Here is an 8,292-nt window from a genome sequence, read left to right as displayed (position 1 = left end):
GGGACTAGAACCCAGTGTGCCGGCGCTGCAGGCAGAGGATTAGCCTAGTGAGCTGCGGCGCCGGCCTATTTTTACAATTTTTTGAAGAGCTTTTCGGATTATGTAAAATTACAAATGTGCCTTGAGTTACATTTCTATCAGAGAGCAAAGGTCTAAGACCACCCAGCATCCACACAGAGAATCTGTTCGCCTTCCTCTCTGCCTCAGCTCTTCGCGTCACCACCATCATCGCCAAGCTAAGGTCACGCCTCACTCACAGTCAAGACGTGGCATCCATTTCCTGGTTACATTTCTGCCATTATATCTGGAGTGGGGGGACATTTTTAGCTGCCAAGGACCATTTGTTTATTTATAGTATCATTTGCAGGCCTTGCAAAATTATCAGCTTACAAAACTAGCCTGCTGTAGATTTACTGAACTTTGAGTCCCGCCTGCAATTGCCTTGTCAATTGATTTGTCAATTGCCTTGTCAAATGATTTTTGCAGGCCTTATATGGCCCACAGGCCGGCCATTCCCCACCTCTGCCAGGTGCACTGTGTCCCAGTGCACTTGGCCCCTGCCCCTCCCACACCCTGTTTCCTTTGCTTGAAATTTGCTCAGGACATTCCCCATCTGACAGTCAGAATTCCCTGTCATCTTTTTTTTCCTTAAAAAACAAAGAGATTTGTTGATTTATTTGAAAGGCAGAGTGACAAAGAGGGAGGGAGAGACAAAGAGGGAGATCTTCCATTCACTGGCTCACTCCCCAGATCAAGCTGCAACAACTAGCTCAGGACCAGGCTGCAGTCAGGATCCAGGATCCTCACTGTGGTCTCCCACATGAGTGACAGAGACCTGAGTATTTGGGGCATCTCCCACTGCCTTCCCAGGCACATTCACAGAGAGCTGGATTGCAAGAAGAGCAGCCAGAATTTGAACTCCAGTCCTCCAATATGGGATGCTTGTGTTTAAAGCTGCAGCTTAACTGACTGCACCAAAACACTGCCCCCTCCCCCCAACCAGTTCATCTTTTTTTTTTTTTTTAAAGATTTATTTATTTATTTGAAAGGCAGAGTTACAGAGAAGCAGAGGCAAAGAGAGGAAGAGAAAAAGACAGAGAAAGGTCTTCCATCTGCTGGTTCACTCCCCGGATGGCTGCAGTGGCCGGTACAGCACTGATCTAAAGCTAGGAGTCAGCAGTTTCTTCTGGGTCTCCCACACGGGTGCAGGGGCTCAAAAACTTGGGCCATCTTCTACTGCTTTCCCAGGCCATAGCAGAGAGCTGGATCAGAAGTGGAGCGGCCAGAGCCCGAACCAGTGCCCACATTGGATGCCGGCACTGCAGGCAGCAGCTTTACCCGCTACACCACGGCGCTGGCCCCAACAATTCATATTTTAACACTTCCTCTTCCCCAACCAACTGAAGTAGAGTGTGCCATTCTCTCAGCCTACACCTTAGGAGCCAGGTAACTTTGTCCATTCATTCAACTGACATTCTCGTTCAGTGACCGGGAGCCTACTCCCTCATAACCCACCCACACAGTTAATAGTCGTGGGGCATTACATGAGCTATTTGCACCTACATACTAAGTTTCTTTTCATCAAAATGGAGATCATGATGATAACCACTGTGACAAGAAGAGCAATTGAAAAAAAAAAAAAAGGAAAAGTCTACATCGTACTCCTCATAACCTATGGAAGTTATCTTCCATGGAAAAGGGGCCTCACACGTGATTAAGGTTAGGACCTGAGATGGGGAGATTATTCGGGACCTAATCTAATCACATGAGCTCCTGAAAATGGAGAATCTTTTCAAGTTGTGGACACATGATCATGCAGGAAAGGCTCAAGAGATTCAATGTCTCTAGTTTTGGAGATGGGGCAAGGAACCACACGCTGAGGCATCTAGAAGCTGGGAAGGACAAGGAGATGGAGTCTCCTTTTGAGCCTGCATGAGGAAACAGCTGGCCAATGCCTGAATCTGAGCCCAGTGAGACCAGTCTGGACCTAACTACATTACCTCTTTGTTCTCGTAAATCACCACAAGTGTGGTGATCTGTTACTGCAGCAACAGGAAACTCATGTACTTGCTTCCTTAGATTGTGGAATTAGACAATATGGCAAGTGATTAGAAAAGATCCTAATAAATAGTGTTTCAGATATACACATACACCCACCCACACCAACACATACACACTCTGTGTGTGTGTGTATATATCTATCTATATATATATACACACAAATCATTGATAACACCTTTATTGACTCAATACACACACACATACACATACACACACACACACATATATGGGTTTCCCAACCTCAGCCCTTTTGCTATTTGGGGTTGATTATTTCTTCCCTAACCCCATTCATGGTCTCTACCAACTGGATGACAGTAACACCAACCACACTCCCACCCCAGTTATGGCAAATAAAATGACTCCATATATTATCCAATGTCCCCTGGCAGGCAAAATTACCCACGCTTGAGAACCACTGATATATATTAGCAATTGTTATTGTTGTTCATAATATCAACAGTATACAACTTAGTGTGCTTATTGACATATCTCATTCCCAATGCTAGCAACCATGCTTTAAATTAAAATGGTTTACAATTTAAAATGACCAGAATCCCTTATTGTTTTTTAAAAGATTTTATTTATTTGTTTGTTTAAGAGGTAAAGTTACAGAGAAGCACAGGTAGAGAGAGTGAGAGAGGTCCATCCACTGGTTCACTCCCCAAATGGCCACAATGACTGAAGCTGGACCAATCAGAAACCAGGAGGCAGGAGCTTCTTCAGGGTTGCCCACACAGGTGCAGGGACCCAAGGACTTGGGCCATCTTCTACTGCTTTCCCAGGCCATAGCAAAGAGCTGGATCTGAAATGGAGCAGCCAGGACTCGAACCGGCGCCCATATGGGATGCAGGCACAGCAGGCGACACCTGCTACACCACAGTGCTGGCCCCAGAATTCCTTATTGTTAACAACTATCTTGCGGCAAACTACATTGTGACCTCGAAGTCAGTTTATAAACTCAGGCGACTATCTATGCTAGGTGTTTCAGCAAACCCCACAGTTCTGGCTCATAAAATAAGAAAATATAAGGGCTGGAAGGGATTTTTTTTTATTATTTCATCCTTCCAGGATAAACAATCACCAGGTAATGGATGGGTAGGTGGATGGATTATGGATAGAATGTCTAACATCCTAAAATGAGATTTGGAGAGATTTGTATAATTTTTTTTATTCTATAAAATTGTAATAATTTCATCAGCATTCTTAATCTTCCTTGTTTTCTCTCTTTTGCTTCTCTCTTTCCCTGTCTTCATGCAGACCATAAATAATAGAAAAGTTGGCTGTAATTCTAAAAATGAGAGATCCCATTGGAGTTAAATATTGATATTTGAGAACTCTGTGTCTTATAAAACCAGAACATCTGAGCGTCAATTTTACATAAACATGGAGATTGTATATATTTACATCTAGCACAGCCTACTATGGTATTACACAGGTCCACAGGTTGCCCAACGGAGACCATTAATAGAAGGTTGTTGGTATGGTGCAAATTCACCATCTATCAGACCAGATGATTGTGAAAACAAGATCGAGGTATTGAGAAACTTGAGATGGTTCTGAACTAATACATAGGCATGATGTACTGATAGAAATGACTATCAAAAATATTCCCACAAGAGTGGGCATTTGGTACAGCAGCCGTAAGTCTCTGCTTGGAACACCAGCACCCCTTTGTGGGGTGCCTGGTTTGAGTCCAGCTCCTCCACTTCCAATCCAGCTCCCTGCTAATGCACACCTTAGAAGGCAGCAGATGATGCTTCAAGTACTTGGGTCCCTGCCAACCATGTAGGGGACCCAGATTGAGTTTCAGGATCCTGGCTCCATGCTGGCCCAGCTCTGGAGGAGGGAACCAGTATATAAAAAAACTTTACATCTCTGAGTGTGTGTCTCTGCCTTTCAAACAAAAAATGGAAATTAAAAGAAATATTGCTTCTAAAATATAAAATAATGAGAATCCTCAAAACAGTAAAAAGGAAATGACTAGTATGAAGTACAAGAGAAGCAAATATTCAATTCTGATTCTGATACCTTTGTATTATTATCCTGTCCCAAACCGCTCCTATTCCTAAAGTGGCTCTATAAACCTTAGGCTGAGATAACCATTACTATAATTGCCTTGGACATAACTATAAATAATACTCTTTGCAAAAAGCAGGAAATTATTCAAGGGATTATGTGTTCCAGATGAGACTTGTGACCTTCCTATTAGACTACAGTCACTCATTCAGTCTTCTTTGTGGACCTGCTACACGCTCTCATTGTCTGTGGATGATGCAACTATATCTAATGACTGTCAGTTTAATGAAATAATCAGTACTTGCATCAGGAATAGGAGCTCAACCACAGCTACTCTAGAAGTGAAGGTGGGGAAAAAGCAAGTGGTTTTGAAAGGCCAGAAATCAGCAGAGTTTTTATTTTACAGCTATGTTATATGCAAGGCCATGTAATAGACACTTGGTAGAATAATAGAGGGAGTCCGATAGAGACTGGAAGCAAGTTTGAAAAACTCCATTTGACCTTTTATTAATTCATTTACACACCATCCAAAATCATGGATTGCTATTGATCTGTTTCCATTTTTACCTGGAAGAAACCCAGATCCTAGAAATGAAATGAGAACTGCCACATAGCAACCTGCAGCTGGAACCACACATCTCTTGTAGCCAGGCCAACACTTCCACCCCAAGATACTCCACAGTAGCTGCTTATCCTCATCTTGATCCAAAGGGAGCCCCTGAGGACGAAGGCTATGGGAGAAATGGGGTCATATAGGGTGATTGGGATCCCATTCTCCGGGTATCTCAGAAGTTTCCTTTCTGGTCATTAAAATCACCCAAGTGATTCAAGCTTCCTGTGCTAGTTGAAGTCTAGCCATCAGGTGAGCTCGCTGGTCCTGTTTATATCCCACGCTCTGGGGTTACAGAACAAGATTTTCATTCCTGCTTTGGATAAGAGTCCTAAGGAGAGGAGAGCTGAAGCTCAGGGCTAAAATTATTAATTTTTTTAAAGATTTATTGGGGCTGGTGCTGTGGCGTAGCAGGTGAAGCTGCCACCTCCAGTGCCAGCATCCCACGTGGGTGTCGGTTCAAGTCCTGGCTGCTCCACTCTCGATCCAGCTCTCTGCAACAGCCTGGGAAAGCAGTGGGAGATGGCCCAAGTCCTTAGGCCCCTGCATCCATGTGAGGGACCCAGAAGAAGCTCCTAGCTCCTGCCTTCAGATCAGCAGAGCTCTGGCCATAGCAGTCAACTAGGGAGCAAACCAGCATATGGAAGATTTCTCTCTCTCTCTCTCTCTCTCTCTCTCTCTCTCTCTCTCTGCCTCTGCCTCTCTGTAACTCTGCCTCTCAAAAAGATTTATTTATTTATGTACTTGAGAGGCAGAGTTACAAACAGAGATAGGAAGAGACAGAGCAGTCTTTAAAAGTATGTGTCTTTTTTTTTTTTTTGTAAGATTTTATTTATTTATTTGAGAGTCAGAGCTACAGGGGCGGAGGGAGAGACAGAGAAGTCTCCCCTGCACCCATGTGGGAGACCTGGAAGAAGCTCCTGGCTCCTGACTTCAGACCTACCCAGCTCCAGCCGTTACAGCCATTTGCAGAGTGAACCATCGGATGGAAGACCTCTCTCTCTGTAGTTCTGACTCTCAAATAAATAAATAACGTCTCACAAAAAAAGACTCATATTTTAATTTATTTTTTTAAATATTTATTTTATTTATTTGAAAGCAGAGTTACAGAAAGGCAGAGTCAGAGAGAGAAAGAGAGAGAGAGAGAGAGAAAGAGGTCTAACATCCGCTGGTTCACTCCCCAAATGGCCACAATGGCTGGAGCTGGGCCTACCTGAAGCCAGGAGCCTGAATCTTCTACTGGGTCTCCCACACAGATGCAGGGGCTCAAGGAGTGAATCAGCAGATGGAAGACCTCTCTCTGTCTCTCCCTCTCTCTGTCTGTAACTCTACCTCTCAAATAAATAAATAAATAAGTCTCATTAAAAAGAGAGGGAGAGAAACAAGTGCAGACACCAGCTGAGATATGGCTGGAGTGCCCTGGCAGAAAGGCTGCAAGGTTTGGAGCAAGGTGACAGTGTGAGGGGGGTTAGACCCAGCACACACTTCACAGAGAGAGGCAACAGGGCTCCCTGACCCAGTGGGATGTGGGGTGTGAGAGAAAGAGAACAGTTAGAGCAACCGCAAAAACAGAGCTTTCATCTACTAGATGGGGGAAGACTGGGCCGGGGCAGTGTGGAAGGGAAAATCAGAAGTGGAGATTTGGACATGCCAAAGATGCTGCTCACTGGGTGAGTAGACGTGAGTCTGGGACTTGGGGAAAGAGCCACCTGGAGATAGAAAGTTGAACTTTGCAAGTTATCGATCTATAAATGCTCTCAGCTCAGTATGATTCAGAATTCCTTTCTCATGACAAATATTGTGTATCACTCCCTTTACGACCATGAAATGAGATTTTTACAAATATAAATATATATTAAGATTGTTATAAACATAGTTTTTTAAAAACATATTATTATAACTTTAATATAAAGGAAAAACAAAAGGAAAGTGATTTTGTTCATGTGATATATAATTTGATAGCAAAACCCTTGGTCACAAATGACCTGGAAATTATCATGAAATAGCTAGATGTCTATACTTGTGCATATATTCACTTTGAGAGCACACAGATGCAGAGTGAGTCATATGTGCTGCATCAGTGATCCAACTGGTGGACAAATTTTGGTAAATTTCAACAAATTCAGTAAAGTAAAATCTCTTTATTTTCATGCTAAATCCATTCTAGCAAAATTTAAGATAAACTAAACGCTGCACAAATGCTGTTTTTACATACAATGAAATTGGGTTCAAGTCCAAGACGGCTATATTTTAATCAGATTTTTCACCTTCCTGATCTTATAGGGTTCTGGGCAACTGCCCTTGTGTGGGTCTTTCTGCACATTGCTGAAACTCTAACAACTCTTGCACCAAATCCCTAAATGCACCAGAGCCTCTCCATCATATTTTACAAATATTTATTTATTTATTTTTTTTTTCTTTTTTTTCTCTTTTTTTTATTTTTATTTTTTATTTTTATTTTTTTAAACTTTTATTTAATGAATATAAATTTCCAGTGTACAGCTTATGGATTACAGTGGCTTTCCCCTCCCATAACTTCCCTCCCACCCGCAACCCTCCCCTCTCCCGTTCCCTCTCCCCTTCCATTTGCATCAAGATTCATTTTCAATTCTCTTTATATACAGAAGATCAATTTAGTATAAAGGTTTCAACAGTTTGCACCCACATAAATATTTATTTATTTTAAAAGCCTAAAAACCAGAAGGAGGCAGATAGTCAGAGAGGCTTCCCATCTACTGAATCAATTCCCCAAATGCCCACAACAGCACAGGCTAGGCAAGGCTGAGGCCAGGAACTGGGAACTCAATCCAGATGTCTGCTATGGGTGGCAGTGACCCAACGACTTGAGCCATCACCTGCTGCAATGTGCTCCCCAGGGTGCACACTGGGAGGAAGCTGGAATCTGGAGCAGAGTGAGGACTTGAACCCAAGCAGCACTCATGGGGTGCAGGCCCCCAATTGGTATCTTAACCACCTCAAACCCTCCATCACTTTAGCAATTAAAAAATCCCTCATCAATTTCCAAAATGCACTTTCTGTTCCATCACCATTACCATTGAGAACAGCCTCTGCTGGTAATATTAAAGACTTAAGCCTGATGGAGATCACTGCAGAAGTGAGCACAGATAGCGAAGAGGAGAGGCACAAAGACTGAGCCCTGGGAACATGTCAGTGTTGAGCAGAACCAAGGAGAAATTGGAAAAGGATGCTAGGTCAATGAGGCAGTTGGAAAATGAGGCAAATGTAATATTCTAGAAGCCAAGAGGGGGAAAAATGCTTCTATCAATCAGGCAGGAGGATCAACTGTACTCATATTCAATACTGCTGATCGGTCAAGCAAGATAATGACCGGGAAGTAGCAATGGGATTTAGTGAGATAATTGAATGGAGTGTCGAAGATGAACACTTGATAAAAGCTGTAGTTACAAAGGTGCCATTCATAGTGCATCCAGCTGTCCACTTGCTAACACACAGCATTTGTCAAAGAGAGAAGCGTAGAAGACTTGGTTTGTTGCTGAGAATGTAAACATAAAAAGCTTTTTTAGTCTTAAAAAGATTTTCTTTGGTCATCACCCTCATAGTAAGAGAGTGTGTCAAGGGGCAGA

The sequence above is a fragment of the Lepus europaeus genome, chromosome 14, assembly GCF_033115175.1.
Source record: "Lepus europaeus isolate LE1 chromosome 14, mLepTim1.pri, whole genome shotgun sequence".
Taxonomy (NCBI): Eukaryota; Metazoa; Chordata; class Mammalia; order Lagomorpha; family Leporidae; genus Lepus; species Lepus europaeus.
The sequence above is the reverse complement of the archived record's forward strand: the minus strand, read 5'-3'. Positions refer to the sequence as shown.